Source organism: Atractosteus spatula, chromosome 14 (assembly GCF_055471065.1).
Source record: "Atractosteus spatula isolate fAtrSpa1 chromosome 14, fAtrSpa1.hap1, whole genome shotgun sequence".
Lineage (NCBI taxonomy): Eukaryota > Metazoa > Chordata > Actinopteri > Semionotiformes > Lepisosteidae > Atractosteus > Atractosteus spatula.
The window spans coordinates 16,950,688-16,968,243 of record NC_142719.1 but is presented as its reverse complement, the minus strand read 5'-3'; positions in this window follow the sequence as shown (position 1 = coordinate 16,968,243).

The following is a 17,556-nucleotide window of genomic DNA, read 5'->3' as shown; positions in this document are numbered from 1 at the left end:
TTGTGAAAAGTCTTTGAGAAATATTTGAACCCTAACCCTAACCTAGCAAAACCCGAAGCTAGGGTTAGGTTTTTATTCCCATAATATGTAGGCGGTTTTTGATGGCATGGCTGTGTTTTAGGGCTGAAAGGATACTTAGGAATATAGTTCTTTCAATCTTTTCTAAACATTTTTTTCTGACCTATATGGCTGTATACAGTGCTTTGCCCCAAAAGGGAATGGTGTCTGAATTGTCCTACAAGCAACAGTTCAAAAGAACCTGATTTAAGTTTCAAACTCTTGCCATGGGCTTTGAAATCACAGGAATATTAACAACTAAAGCCAAAATGTATTAGTTGTTTGGGACTTTTAGGCCACTTAAGCCTTAACGTACATTCATATAGCACTCCGTTCAACACAAAATTTCCAAGAAAGAATACCTTTCAAAAATTAATGTGACCATTCCTGATACACTCTTTTGCTTTTGGTAGTGTTGTATTGTCTTTTCAGACTCATATTTCAATTCAGAGAAGCAAATTTTCCAGTCAAATGAGTGGAATATTGTGAAAAGTCTTTGAGAAATATTTGAACCCTAACCCTAACCTAGCAAAACCCGAAGCTAGGATTAGGGTTTTATTTCCATATGTAGACAGTTTTTGATGGCATGGCTGTGTTTTAGGGCTGAAAGGATACTTAGGAATATAGTTCTTTCAATCTTTTCTAAACATTTTTTTCTGACCTATATGGCTGTATATAGTGCTTTGCCCCAAGAAGGAATGGTGTCTGAATTGCCCTACAAGCAACAATTTCGAAAGAACCTGATTTAACTTTCAAACTCTTGCCTTGGGCTTTGAAATCACAGGCATATTAACAAATACAGCCAAAATGTATTAGTTGTTTGGGACTTTTAGGCCACTTAAGCCTTAACGTACATTCATTTAGCACTCCGTTCAACACAAAATTTCCAATGAAAGAATACCTTTCAAAAATTAATGTGACCATTCCTGATACACTCTTTTGCTTTTGGTAGTGTTGTATTGTCTTTTCAGACTCATATTTAGATTCAGAGCAGCAAATTTTCCAGTCAAATGAGTGGAATATTGTGAAAAGTCTTTGAGAAATATTTGAACCCTAACCCTTACCTTGCAAAACCCGAAGCTAGGGTTAGGGTTTTATTCCGATAATATGTAGGCGGTTTTTGATGGCATGGCTGTGTTTTAGGGCTGAAAGGATACTTAGGAATATAGTTCTTTCAATCTTTTCTAAACATTTTTTTCTGACTTATATGGCTGTATATAGTGCTTTGCCCCAAAAAGGAATGGTGTCTGAATTGCCCTACAAGCAACAATTCGAAAGAACCTGATTTAACGTTCAAACTCTTGCCTTGGGCTTTGAAATCATAGGCATATTAACAACTAAAGCCAAAATGTATTAGTTGTTTGGGACTTTTAGGCCACTTAAGCCTTAACGTACATTCATTTAGCACTCCGTTCAACACAAAATTTCCAAGAAAGAATACCTTTCAAAAATTAATGTGACCATTCCTGATACACTCTTTTTCTTTTGGTAGTGTTGTATTGTCTTTTCAGACTCATATTTCGATTCAGAGAAGCAAATTTTCCAGTCAAATGAGTGGAATATTGTGAAAAGTCTTTGAGAAATATTTGAACCCTAACCCTAACCTAGCAAAACCCGAAGCTAGGGTTTGGGTTTTATTTCCATAATATGTAGACAGTTTTTGATGGCATGGCTGTGTTTTAGGGCTGAAAGGATACTTAGGAATATAGTTCTTTCAAAGTTTTCTAAACATTTTTTTCTGACCTATATGGCTGTATACAGTGCATTGCACCCAAAAGGAATGGTGTCTGAATTGCCCTACAAGCAACAGTTCGCAAGAACCTGATTTAACTTTCAAACTCTTGCCATGGGCTTTAAAATCACAAGCATATTAACAACTAAAGCCAAAATGTATTAGTTGTTTGGGACTTTTAGGCCACTTAAGCCTTAACGTACATTCATTTAGCACTCCGTTCAACCCAAAATTTCCAAGGAAAGAATACCTTTCAAAAATTAATGTGACCATTCCTGATACACTCTTTTGCTTTTGGTAGTGTTGTATTGTCTTTTCAGACTCATATTTTGATTCAGAGCAGCAAATTTTCCAGTCAAATGAGTGGAATATTGTGAAAAGTCTTTGAGAAATATTTGAACCCTAACCCTAACCTAGCAAAACCCGAAGCTAGGATTAGGGTTTTATTTCCATATGTAGACAGTTTTTGATGGCATGGCTGTATTTTAGGGCTGAAAGGATACTTAGGAATATAGTTCTTTCAAAGTTTTCTAAACATTGTTTTCTGACCTATATGGCTGTATACAGTGCATTTCACCCAAAAGGAATGGTGTCTGAATTGCCCTACAAGCAACAGTTCGCAAGAACCTGATTTAACTTTCAAACTCTTGCCATGGGCTTTAAAATAACAAGCATATTAACAAGTAAAGCCAAAATGTATTAGTTGTTTGGGACTTTTAGGCCACTTAAGCCTTAACGTACATTCATATAGCACTCCGTTCAACACAAAATTTCCAAGAAAGAATACCTTTCAAAAATTAATGTGACCATTCCTGATACACTCTTTTGCTTTTGGTAGTGTTGTATTGTCTTTTCAGACTCATATTTCAATTCAGAGAAGCAAATTTTCCAGTGAAATGAGTGGAATATTGTGAAAAGTCTTTGAGAAATATTTGAACCCTAACCCTAACCTAGCAAAACCCGAAGCTAGGGTTAGGTTTTTATTCCCATAATATGTAGGCGGTTTTTGATGGCATGGCTGTGTTTTAGGGCTGAAAGGATACTTAGGAATATAGTTCTTTCAATCTTTTCTAAACATTTTTTTCTGACCTATATGGCTGTATACAGTGCTTTGCCCCAAAAGGGAATGGTGTCTGAATTGTCCTACAAGTAACAGTTCAAAAGAACCTGATTTAAGTTTCAAACTCTTGCCATGGGCTTTGAAATCACAGGAATATTAACAACTAAAGCCAAAATGTATTAGTTGTTTGGGACTTTTAGGCCACTTAAGCCTTAACGTACATTCATTTAGCACTCCGTTCAACACAAAATTTCCAATGAAAGAATACCTTTCAAAAATTTAGGTGACCATTCCCGATACACTCTTTTGCTTTTGGTAGTGTTGTATTGTCTTTTCAGACTCATATTTTGATTCAGAGCAGCAAATTTTCCAGTCAAATGAGTGGAATATTGTGAAAAGTCTTTGAGAAATATTTGAACCCTAACCCTAACCTAGCAAAACCCGAAGCTAGGGTTTGGGTTTTCTTTCCATAATATGTAGACAGTTTTTGATGGCATGGCTGTGTTTTAGGGCTGAAAGGATACTTAGGAATATAGTTCTTTCAAAGTTTTCTAAACATTTTTTTCTGACCTATATGGCTGTATACAGTGCTTTGCCCCAAAAGGGAATGGTGTCTGAATTGCCCTACAAGCAACAGTTCGCAAGAACCTGATTTAACTTTCAAACTCTTGCCATGGGCTTTAAAATCACAAGCATATTAACAAATACAGCCAAAATGTATTAGTTGTTTGGGACTTTTAGGCCACTTAAGCCTTAACGTTCATTCATTTAGCACTCCATTCAACCCAAAATTTCCAAGGAAAGAATACCTTTCAAAAATTAATGTGACTATTCCTGATACACTCTTTTGCTTTTGGTAGTGTTGTATTGTCTTTTCAGACTCATATTTAGATTCAGAGCAGCAAATTTTCCAGTCAAATGAGTGGAATATTGTGAAAAGTCTTTGAGAAATATTTGAACCCTAACCCTAACGTAGCAAAACCCGAAGCTAGGGTTAGGGTTTTATTCCCATAATATGTAGACAGTTTTTGATGGCATGGCTGTATTTTAGGGCTGAAAGTATACTTAGGAATATAGTTCTTTCAAAGTTTTCTAAACATTGTTTTCTGACCTATATGGCTGTATACAGTGCATTTCACCCAAAAGGAATGGTGTCTGAATTGCCCTACAAGCAACAGTTCGCAAGAACCTGATTTAACTTTCAAACTCTTGCCATGGGCTTTAAAATCACAAGCATATTAACAAGTAAAGCCAAAATGTATTAGTTGTTTGGGCTTTTAGGCCACTTAAGCCTTAACGTACATTCATATAGCACTCCGTTCAACACAAAATTTCCAAGAAAGAATACCTTTCAAAAATTAATGTGACCATTCCTGATACACTCTTTTGCTTTTGGTAGTGTTGTATTGTCTTTTCAGACTCATATTTCAATTCAGAGAAGCAAATTTTCCAGTGAAATGAGTGGAATATTGTGAAAAGTCTTTGAGAAATATTTGAACCCTAACCCTAACCTAGCAAAACCCGAAGCTAGGATTAGGGTTTTATTTCCATATGTAGACAGTTTTTGATGGCATGGCTGTGTTTTAGGGCTGAAAGGATACTTAGGAATATAGTTCTTTCAATCTTTTCTAAACATTTTTTTCTGACCTATATGGCTGTATATAGTGCTTTGCCCCAAGAAAGAATGGTGTCTGAATTGCCCTACAAGCAACAATTTCGAAAGAACCTGATTTAACTTTCAAACTCTTGCCTTGGGCTTTGAAATCACAGACATATTAACAAATACAGCCAAAATGTATTAGTTGTTTGGGACTTTTAGGCCACTTAAGCCTTAACGTACATTCATTTAGCACTCCGTTCAACACAAAATTTCCAATGAAAGAATACCTTTCAAAAATTTAGGTGACCATTCCCGATACACTCTTTTGCTTTTGGCAGTGTTGTATTGTCTTTTTAGAGTAATATTTTGATTCAGAGAAGCAAATTTTCCAGTCAAATGAGTGGAATATTGTGAAAAGTCTTTGAGAAATATTTGAACCCTAACCCTAACCTAGCAAAACCCGAAGCTAGGGTTTGGGTTTTATTTCCATAATATGTAGACAGTTTTTGATGGCATGGCTGTGTTTTAGGGCTGAAAGGATACTTAGGAATATAGTTCTTTCAAAGTTTTCTAAACATTTTTTTCTGACCTATATGGCTGTATACAGTGCTTTGCACCCAAAAGGAATGGTGTCTGAATTGCCCTACAAGCAACAGTTCGCAAGAACCTGATTTAACTTTCAAACTCTTGCCATGGGCTTTAAAATCACAAGCATATTAACAACTAAAGCCAAAATGTATTAGTTGTTTGGGACTTTTAGGCCACTTAAGCCTTAACGTACATTCATTTAGCACTCTGTTCAACCCAAAATTTCCAAGGAAAGAATACCTTTCAAAAATTAATGTGACCATTCCTGATACACTCTTTTGCTTTTGGTAGTGTTGTATTGTCTTTTCAGACTCATATTTAGATTCAGAGCAGCAAATTTTCCAGTCAAATGAGTGGAATATTGTGAAAAGTCTTTGAGAAATATTTGAACCCTAACCCTAACCTAGCAAAACCCGAAGCTAGGGTTATGGTTTTATTTCCATAATATGTAGACAGTTTTTGTTGGCATGGCTGTGTTTTAGGGCTGAAAGGATACTTAGGAATATAGTTCTTTCAATGTTTTCTAAACATTTTTTTCTGACCTATATGGCTGTATACAGTGCTTTGCCCCAAAAGGGAATGGTGTCTGAATTGCCCTACAAGCAACAGTTCGCAAGAACCTGATTTAACTTTCAAACTCTTGCCATGGGCTTTAAAATCACAAGCATATTAACAAATACAGCCAAAATGTATTAGTTGTTTGGGACTTTTAGGCCACTTAAGCCTTAACGTTCATTCATTTAGCACTCCATTCAACCCAAAATTTCCAAGGAAAGAATACCTTTCAAAAATTAATGTGACTATTCCTGATACACTCTTTTGCTTTTGGTAGTGTTGTATTGTCTTTTCAGACTCATATTTAGATTCAGAGCAGCAAATTTTCCAGTCAAATGAGTGGAATATTGTGAAAAGTCTTTGAGAAATATTTGAACCCTAACCCTAACGTAGCAAAACCCGAAGCTAGGGTTAGGGTTTTATTCCCATAATATGTAGACAGTTTTTGATGGCATGGCTGTATTTTAGGGCTGAAAGGATACTTAGGAATATAGTTCTTTCAAAGTTTTCTAAACATTGTTTTCTGACCTATATGGCTGTATACAGTGCATTTCACCCAAAAGGAATGGTGTCTGAATTGCCCTACAAGCAACAGTTCGCAAGAACCTGATTTAACTTTCAAACTCTTGCCATGGGCTTTAAAATCACAAGCATATTAACAAGTAAAGCCAAAATGTATTAGTTGTTTGGGACTTTTAGGCCACTTAAGCCTTAACGTACATTCATATAGCACTCCGTTCAACACAAAATTTCCAAGAAAGAATACCTTTCAAAAATTAATGTGACCATTCCTGATACACTCTTTTGCTTTTGGTAGTGTTGTATTGTCTTTTCAGACTCATATTTCAATTCAGAGAAGCAAATTTTCCAGTGATATGAGTGGAATATTGTGAAAAGTCTTTGAGAAATATTTGAACCCTAACCCTAACCTAGCAAAACCCGAAGCTAGGATTAGGGTTTTATTTCCATATGTAGACAGTTTTTGATGGCATGGCTGTGTTTTAGGGCTGAAAGGATACTTAGGAATATAGTTCTTTCAAAGTTTTCTAAACATTTTTTTCTGACCTATATGGCTGTATACAGTGCTTTGCACCCAAAAGGAATGGTGTCTGAATTGCCCTACAAGCAACAGTTCGAAAGAACCTGATTTAATTTTCAAACTCTTGCCATGGGCTTTGAAATCACAGGCATATTAACAAATACAGCCAAAATGTATTAGTTGTTTGGGACTTTTAGGCCACTTAAGTCTTAACGTACATTCATTTAGCACTCCGTTCAACACAAAATTTCCAAGAAAGAATACCTTTCAAAAATTAATGTGACCATTCCTGATACACTCTTTTGCTTTTTGTAGTGTTGTATTGTCTTTTCAGACTCATATTTAGATTCATAGAAGCAAATTTTCCAGTCAAATGAGTGGAATATTGTGAAAAGTCTTTGAGAAATATTTGAACCCTAACCCTAACCTAGCAAAACCCGAAGGTAGGGTTAGGTTTTTATTCCCGTAATATGTAGGCGGTTTTTGATGGCATGGTTGTGTTTTAGGGCTGAAAGGATACTTAGGAATATAGTTCTTTCAATTTTTTCTAAACATTTTTTTCTGACCTATATGGCTGTATACAGTGCTTTGCCCCAAAAGGGAATGGTGTCTGAATTGCCATACAAGCAACAGTTCAAAAGAACCTGATTTAAGTTTCAAACTCTTGCCATGGGCTTTGAAATCACAGGCATATTAACAACTAAAGCCAAAATGTATTAGTTGTTTGGGACTTTTAGGCCACTTAAGCCTTAACGTACATTCATTTAGCACTCCGTTCAACACAAAATTTCCAATGAAAGAATACCTTTCAAAAATTTAGGTGACCATTCCCGATACACTCTTTTGCTTCTGGCAGTGTTGTATTGTCTTTTAAGAGTAATATTTTGATTCAGAGAAGGAAATTTTCCAGTGAAATGAGTGGAATATTGTGAAAAGTCTTTGAGAAATATTTGAACCCTAACCCTAACCTAGCAAAACCCGAAGCTAGGGTTAGGGTTTTATTTCCATAATATGTAGACAGTTTTTGATGGCATGGCTGTGTTTTAGGGCTGAAAGGATACTTAGGAATATAGTTCTTTCAAAGTTTTCTAAACATTTTTTTCTGACCTATATGGCTGTATACAGTGCTTTTTACCCAAAAGGAATGGTGTCTGAATAGCCCTACAAGTAACAGTTCGCAAGAACGTTATTTAACTTTTAAACTCTTGCCATGGGCTTTAAAATCACAAGCATATTAACAACTAAAGCCAAAATGTATTAGTTGTTTGGGACTTTTTGGCCACTTAAGTCTTAACGTACATTCATTTAGCACACCGTTCAACACAGAATTTCCAAGGAAAGAATAACTTTCAAAAATATAATGTGACCATTCCTGATGCACTCTTTTGCTTTTGGTAGTGTTGTATTGTCTTTTCAGACTCATATTTTGATTCAGAGCAGCAAATTTTCCAGTCAAATGAGTGGAATATTGTGAAAAGTCTTTGAGAAATATTTGAACCCTAACCCTAACCTAGCAAAATCCGAAGCTAGGGTTAGCGTTTTATTCCCATAATATGTAGGCGGTTTTTGATGGCATGGCTGTGTTTTAGGGCTGAAAGGATACTTAGGAATATAGTTCTTTCAAAGATTTCTAAACATTTTTTTCTGACCTATATGGCTGTATACAGTGCTTTTTACCCAAAAGGAATGGTGTCTGAATTGCCCTACAAGCAACAGTTCGCAAGAACCTGATTTAACTTTCAAACTCTTGCCATGGGCTTTAAAATCACAAGCATATTAACAACTAAAGCCAAAATGTATTAGTTGTTTGGGACTTTTTGGCCACTTAAGCCTTAACGTACATTCATTTAGCACATCGTTCAACACAGAATTTCCAAGGAAAGAATAACTTTCAAAAATATAATGTGACCATTCCTGATGCACTCTTTTGCTTTTGGTAGTGTTGTATTGTCTTTTCAGACTCATATTTTGATTCAGAGCAGCAAATTTTCCAGTCAAATGAGTGGAATATTGTGAAAAGTCTTTGAGAAATATTTGAACCCTAACCCTAACCTAGCAAAATCCGAAGCTAGGGTTACCGTTTTATTCCCATAATATGTAGGCGGTTTTTGATGGCATGGCTGTGTTTTAGGGCTGAAAGGATACTTAGGAATATAGTTCTTTCAATCATTTCTAATCATTTTTTTCTGACCTGTATGGCTTTCCAATGAAAGAATACCTTTCAAAAATTTAGGTGACCATTCCTGATACACTCTTTTGCTTTTGGCAGTGTTGTATTGTCTTTTAAGAGTAATAGTTTGATTCAGAGAAGCAAATTTTCCAGTCAAATGAGTGGAATATTGTGAAAAGTCTTTGAGAAATTTTTGAACCCTAACCCTAACCTAGCAAAACCCGAAGCTAGGGTTAGGGTTTTATTTCCATAATATGTAGACAGTTTTTGATGGCATGCCTGTGTTTAAGGGCTGAAAGGATACTTAGGAATATAGTTCTTTCAATCTTTTCTAAACATTTTTTTCTGACCTATATGGCTGTATATAGTGCTTTGCCCCAAGAAGGAATGGTGTCTGAATTGCCCTACAAAAAACAATTTCGAAAGAACCTGATTTAACTTTCAAACTCTTGCCTTGGGCTTTGAAATCACAGGCATATTAACAAATACAGCCAACATGTATTAGTTGTTTGGGACTTTTAGGCTACTTAAGCCTTAACATACATTCATTTAGCACTCTGTTCAACACAAAATTTCCAATGAAAGAATACTTTTAAAAAATTTAGGTGACCATTCCCGATACACTCTTTTGCTTTTGGCAGTGTTGTATTGTCTTCTAAGACTAATAGTTTGATTCAGAGAAGCAAATTTTCCAGTCAAATGAGTGGAATATTGTGAAAAGTCTTTGAGAAATATTTGAACCCTAACCCTAACCTAGCAAAACCCGAAGCTAGGGTTAGGGTTTTATTCCCATAATATGTAGGCGGTTTTTGATGGCATGGCTGTGTTTTAGGGCTGAAAGGATACTTAGGAATATAGTTCTTTCAATCTTTTCTAAACATTTTTTTCTGACCTATATGGCTGTATACAGTGCTTTGCCCCAAAAGGGAATGGTGTCTGAATTGCCCTACAAGCAACAGTTCGAAAGAACCTGATTTAAGTTTCAAACTCTTGCCATGGGCTTTGAAATCACAGGCATATTAACAACTAAAGCCAAAATGTATTAGTTGTTTGGGACTTTTAGGCCACTTAAGCCTTAACGTACATTCATTTAGCACTCCGTTCAACACAAAATTTCCAAGGAAAGAATACCTTTCAAAAATTAATGTGACCATTCCTGATACACTCTTTTGCTTTTTGTAGTGTTGTATTGTCTTTTCAGACTCATATTTAGATTCAGAGAAGCAAATTTTCCAGTCAAATGAGTGGAATATTGTGAAAAGTCTTTGAGAAATATTTGAACCCTAACCCTAACCTAGCAAAACCCGAAGCTAGGGTTAGGGTTTTATTTCCATAATATGTAGACAGTTTTTGATGGCATGGCTGTGTTTTAGGGCTGAAAGGATAATTAGGAATATAGTTCTTTCAAAGTTTTCTAAACATTTTTTTCTGACCTATATGGCTGTATACAGGGCTTTTCACCCAAAAGGAATGGTGTCGAATTGCCCTACAAGCAACAGTTCGCAAGAACCTGATTTAACTTTCAAACTCTTGCAATGGGCTTTAAAATCACAAGCATATTAACAAATACAGCCAAAATGTATTAGTTGTTTGGGACTTTTAGGCCACTTAAGCCTTAACGTACATTCATTTAGCACTCCGTTCAACACAAAATTTCCAAGGAAAGAATACCTTTCAAAAATTAATGTGACCATTCCTGATACACTCTTTTGCTTTTTGTAGTGTTGTATTGTCTTTTCAGACTCATATTTAGATTCAGAGAAGCAAATTTTCCAGTCAAATGAGTGGAATATTGTGAAAAGTCTTTGAGAAATATTTGAACCCTAACCCTAACCTAGCAAAACCCGAAGCTAGGGTTAGGGTTTTATTCCAATAATATGTAGGCGGTTTTTGATGGCATGGCTGTGTTTTTGGGCTGAAAGGATACTTAGGAATATAGTTCTTTCAATCTTTTCTAAACATTTTTTTCTGACCTATATGGCTGTATACAGTGCTTTGCCCCAAAAGGGAATAGTGTCTGAATTGCCCTACAAGCAACAGTTCGAAAGAACCTGATTTAACTTTCAAACTCTTGCCATGGGCTTTAAAATCACAAGCATATTAACAAATACAGCCAAAATGTATTAGTTGTTTGGGACTTTTTGGCCACTTAAGTCTTAACGTACATTCATTTAGCACTCCGTTCAACACAAAATTTCCAAGAAAGAATACCTTTCAAAAATTAATGTGACCATTCCTGATACACTCTTTTGCTTTTTGTAGTGTTGTATTGTCTTTTCAGACTCATATTTAGATTCAGAGAAGCAAATTTTCCAGTCAAATGAGTGGAATATTGTGAAAAGTCTTTGAGAAATATTTGAACCCTAACCCTAACCTAGCAAAACCCGAAGGTAGGGTTAGGTTTTTATTCCCGTAATATGTAGGCGGTTTTTGATGGCATGGTTGTGTTTTAGGGCTGAAAGGATACTTAGGAATATAGTTCTTTCAATTTTTTCTAAACATTTTTTTCTGACCTATATGGCTGTATACAGTGCTTTGCCCCAAAAGGGAATGGTGTCTGAATTGCCATACAAGCAACAGTTCAAAAGAACCTGATTTAAGTTTCAAACTCTTGCCATGGGCTTTGAAATCACAGGCATATTAACAACTAAAGCCAAAATGTATTAGTTGTTTGGGACTTTTAGGCCACTTAAGCCTTAACGTACATTCATTTAGCACTCCGTTCAACACAAAATTTCCAATGAAAGAATACCTTTCAAAAATTTAGGTGACCATTCCCGATACACTCTTTTGCTTCTGGCAGTGTTGTATTGTCTTTTAAGAGTAATATTTTGATTCAGAGAAGGAAATTTTCCAGTGAAATGAGTGGAATATTGTGAAAAGTCTTTGAGAAATATTTGAACCCTAACCCTAACCTAGCAAAACCCGAAGCTAGGGTTAGGGTTTTATTTCCATAATATGTAGACAGTTTTTGATGGCATGGCTGTGTTTTAGGGCTGAAAGGATACTTAGGAATATAGTTCTTTCAAAGTTTTCTAAACATTTTTTTCTGACCTATATGGCTGTATACAGTGCTTTTTACCCAAAAGGAATGGTGTCTGAATAGCCCTACAAGTAACAGTTCGCAAGAACCTTATTTAACTTTTAAACTCTTGCCATGGGCTTTAAAATCACAAGCATATTAACAACTAAAGCCATAATGTATTAGTTGTTTGGGACTTTTTGGCCACTTAAGCCTTAACGTACATTCATTTAGCACACCGTTCAACACAGAATTTCCAAGGAAAGAATAACTTTCAAAAATATAATGTGACCATTCCTGATGCACTCTTTTGCTTTTGGTAGTGTTGTATTGTCTTTTCAGACTCATATTTTGATTCAGAGCAGCAAATTTTCCAGTCAAATGAGTGGAATATTGTGAAAAGTCTTTGAGAAATATTTGAACCCTAACCCTAACCTAGCAAAATCCGAAGCTAGGGTTAGCGTTTTATTCCCATAATATGTAGGCGGTTTTTGATGGCATGGCTGTGTTTTAGGGCTGAAAGGATACTTAGGAATATAGTTCTTTCAAAGATTTCTAAACATTTTTTTCTGACCTATATGGCTGTATACAGTGCTTTTTACCCAAAAGGAATGGTGTCTGAATTGCCCTACAAGCAACAGTTCGCAAGAACCTGATTTAACTTTCAAACTCTTGCCATGGGCTTTAAAATCACAAGCATATTAACAACTAAAGCCAAAATGTATTAGTTGTTTGGGACTTTTTGGCCACTTAAGCCTTAACGTACATTCATTTAGCACATCGTTCAACACAGAATTTCCAAGGAAAGAATAACTTTCAAAAATATAATGTGACCATTCCTGATGCACTCTTTTGCTTTTGGTAGTGTTGTATTGTCTTTTCAGACTCATATTTTGATTCAGAGCAGCAAATTTTCCAGTCAAATGAGTGGAATATTGTGAAAAGTCTTTGAGAAATATTTGAACCCTAACCCTAACCTAGCAAAATCCGAAGCTAGGGTTACCGTTTTATTCCCATAATATGTAGGCGGTTTTTGATGGCATGGCTGTGTTTTAGGGCTGAAAGGATACTTAGGAATATAGTTCTTTCAATCATTTCTAAACATTTTTTTCTGACCTGTATGGCTTTCCAATGAAAGAATACCTTTCAAAAATTTAGGTGACCATTCCTGATACACTCTTTTGCTTTTGGCAGTGTTGTATTGTCTTTTAAGAGTAATAGTTTGATTCAGAGAAGCAAATTTTCCAGTCAAATGAGTGGAATATTGTGAAAAGTCTTTGAGAAATATTTGAACCCTAACCCTAACCTAGCAAAACCCGAAGCTAGGGTTAGGGTTTTATTTCCATAATATGTAGACAGTTTTTGATGGCATGCCTGTGTTTAAGGGCTGAAAGGATACTTAGGAATATAGTTCTTTCAATCTTTTCTAAACATTTTTTTCTGACCTATATGGCTGTATATAGTGCTTTGCCCCAAGAAGGAATGGTGTCTGAATTGCCCTACAAGCAACAATTTCGAAAGAACCTGATTTAACTTTCAAACTCTTGCCTTGGGCTTTGAAATCACAGGCATATTAACAAATACAGCCAAAATGTATTAGTTGTTTGGGACTTTTAGGCCACTTAAGCCTTAACGTACATTCATTTAGCACTCCGTTCAACACAAAATTTCCAATGAAAGAATACCTTTCAAAAATTTAGGTGACCATTCCCGATACACTCTTTTGCTTTTGGCAGTGTTATATTGTCTTTTAAGAGTAATATTTTGATTCAGAGAAGCAAATTTTCCAGTCAAATGAGTGGAATATTGTGAAAAGTCTTTGAGAAATATTTGAACCCTAACCCTAACCTAGCAAAACCCGAAGCTAGGGTTAGGGTTTTATTTCCATAATATGTAGACAGTTTTTGATGGCATGGCTGTGTTTTAGGGCTGAAAGGATACTTAGGAATATAGTTCTTTCAAAGTTTTCTAAACATTTTTTTCTGACCTATATGGCTGTATACAGGGCTTTTCACCCAAAAGGAATGGTGTCGAATTGCCCTACAAGCAACAGTTCGCAAGAACCTGATTTAACTTTCAAACTCTTGCAATGGGCTTTAAAATCACAAGCATATTAACAAATACAGCCAAAATGTATTAGTTGTTTGGGACTTTTAGGCCACTTAAGCCTTAACGTACATTCATTTAGCACTCCGTTCAACACAAAATTTCCAAGGAAAGAATACCTTTCAAAAATTAATGTGACCATTCCTGATACACTCTTTTGCTTTTTGTAGTGTTGTATTGTCTTTTCAGACTCATATTTAGATTCAGAGAAGCAAATTTTCCAGTCAAATGAGTGGAATATTGTGAAAAGTCTTTGAGAAATATTTGAACCCTAACCCTAACCTAGCAAAACCCGAAGCTAGGGTTAGGGTTTTATTCCCATAATATGTAGGCGGTTTTTGATGGCATGGCTGTGTTTTAGGGTTGAAAGGATACTTAGGAATATAGTTCTTTCAATCTTTTCTAAAAAATTTTTTCTGACCTATATGGCTGTATACAGTGCTTTGCCCCAAAAGGGAATAGTGTCTGAATTGCCCTACAAGCAACAGTTCGAAAGAACCTGATTTAAGTTTCAAACTCTTGCCATGGGCTTTGAAATCACAGGCATATTAACAACTAAAGCCAAAATGTATTAGTTGTTTGGCACTTTTAGGCCACTTAAGCCTTAACGTACATTCATTTAGCACTCTGTACGACACAAAATTTCCAATGAAAGAATACATTTCAAAAATTTAGGTGACCATTCCCGATATACTCTTTTGCTTTTGGTAGTGTTGTATTGTCTTTTCAGACTCATATTTTGATTCAGAGAAGCAAATTTTCCAGTCAAATGAGTGGAATATTGTGAAAAGTCTTTGAGAAATATTTGAACCCTAACCCTAACCTAGCAAAACCCGAAGCTAGGGTTAGGGTTTTATTTCCATAATATGTAGACAGTTTTTGATGGCATGGCTGTGTTTTAGGGCTGAAAGGATACTTAGGAATATAGTTCTTTCAAAGATTTCTAAACATTTTTTCTGACCTATATGGCTGTATACAGTGCTTTTTACCCAAAAGGAATGGTATCTGAATTGCCCTACAACCAACAGTTCGCAAGAACCTGACGTAACTTTCAAACTCTTGCCATGGGCTTTAAAATCACAAGCATATTAACAACTAAAGCCAAAATGTATTAGTTGTTTGGGACTTTTAGGCCACTTAAGCCTTAACGTACATTCATTTAGCACTCTGTACAACACAAAATTTCCAATGAAAGAATACCTTTCAAAAATTAATGTGACTATTCCTGATACACTTTTTTGCTTTTGGTGGTGTTGTATTGTCTTTTCAGACTCATATTTTGATTCAGAGAAGCAAATTTTCCAGTGAAATGAGTGGAATATTGTGAAAAGTCTTTGAGAAATATTTGAACCCTAACCCTAACCTAGCAAAACCCGAAGCTAGGGTTAGGGTTTTTTTCCCATAATATGTAGGCAGTTTTTGATGGCATGGCTGTGTTTTAGGGCTGAAAGGATACCTAGGAATATAGATCCTTCAATCTTTTCTAAACATTTTTTCTGACCTATATGGCTGTATACAATGCTTTGCCCCAAAAGGAATGGTGTATGAATTGCCCTACAGGCAACAGTTAGAAAGAACCTGATTTAAGTTTCAAACTCTTGCCATGGGCTTTGAAATCACAGGCAAATTAACAACCAAAGCCAAAATGTATTAGTTGTTTGGGACTTTTAGGCCACTTAAGCCTTAACGTACATTCATTTAGCACTCTGTACAACACAAAATTTCCAATGAAAGACTACCTTTCAAAAACTTAGGTGACCATTCCCGATACACTCTTTTGCTTTTGGCAGTGTTGTATTGTCTTTTAAGAGTAATATTTTGATTCAGAGAAGCAAATTTTCCAGTCAAATGAGTGGAATATTGTGAAAAGTCTTTGAGAAATATTTGAACCCTAACCCTAACCTAGCAAAACCCGAAGCTAGGGTTAGGGTTTTATTCCCATAATATGTAGGCGGTTTTTGATGGCATGGCTGTGTTTTAGGGCTGAAAGGATACTTAGGAATATAGTTCTTTCAATCTTTTCTAAACATTTTTTTCTGACCTACTGTATATGGCTGTATACAGTGCTTTGCCCCAAAAGGGAATAGTGTCTGAATTGCCCTACAAGCAACAGTTCGAAAGAACCTGATTTAAGTTTCAAACTCTTGCCATGGGCTTTGAAATCACAGGCATATTAACAACTAAAGCCAAAATGTATTAGTTGTTTGGCACTTTTAGGCCACTTAAGCCTTAACGTACATTCATTTAGCACTCTGTACGACACAAAATTTCCAATGAAAGAATACATTTCAAAAATTTAGGTGACCATTCCCGATACACTCTTTTGCTTTTGGTAGTGTTGTATTGTCTTTTCAGACTCATATTTTGATTCAGAGAAGCAAATTTTCCAGTCAAATGAGTGGAATATTGTGAAAAGTCTTTGAGAAATATTTGAACCCTAACCCTAACCTAGCAAAACCCGAAGCTAGGGTTAGGGTTTTATTTCCATAATATGTAGACAGTTTTTGATGGCATGGCTGTGTTTTAGGGCTGAAATGATACTTAGGAATATAGTTCTTTCAAAGTTTTCTAAACATTTTTTTCTGACCTATATGGCTGTATACAGTGCTTTTCACCCAAAAGGAATAGTGTCTGAATTGCCCTACAAGCAACAGTTCGCAAGAACATGATTTAACTTTCAAAATCTTGCCATGGGCTTTAAAATCACAAGCATATTAACAACTAAAGCCAAAATGTATTAGTTGTTTGGGACTTTTAGGCCACTTAAGCCTTAACGTACATTCATTTAGCACTCCGTTCAACACAAAATTTCCAATGAAAGAATACCTTTCAAAAATTTAGGTGACCATTCCCGATACACTCTTTTGCTGTTGGCAGTGTTGTATTGTCTTTTAAGAGTAATATTTTGATTCAGAGAAGCAAATTTTCCAGTCAAATGAGTGGAATATTGTGAAAAGTCTTTGAGAAATATTTGAACCCTAACCCTAACCTAGCAAAACCCGAAGCTAGGGTTAGGGTTTTATTCCCATAATATGTAGGTGGTTTTTGATGGCATGGCTGTGTTTTAGGGCTGAAAGGATACTTAGGAATATAGTTCTTTCAATCTTTTCTAAACATTTTTTTCTGACCTATATGGCTGTATACAGTGCTTTGCCCCAAAAGGGAATAGTGTCTGAATTGCCCTACAAGCAACAGTTCGAAAGAACCTGATTTAAGTTTCAAACTCTTGCCATGGGCTTTGAAATCACAGGCATATTAACAACTAAAGCCAAAATGTATTAGTTGTTTGGCACTTTTAGGCCACTTAAGCCTTAACGTACATTCATTTAGCACTCTGTACGACACAAAATTTCCAATGAAAGAATACATTTCAAAAATTTAGGTGACCATTCCCGATACACTCTTTTGCTTTTGGTAGTGTTGTATTGTCTTTTCAGACTCATATTTTGATTCAGAGAAGCAAATTTTCCAGTGAAATGAGTGGAATATTGTGAAAAGTCTTTGAGAAATATTTGAACCCTAACCCTAACCTAGCAAAACCCGAAGCTAGGGTTAGGGTTTTATTCCCATAATATGTAGGCAGTTTTTGATGGCATGGCTGTGTTTTAGGGCTGAAAGGATACTTAG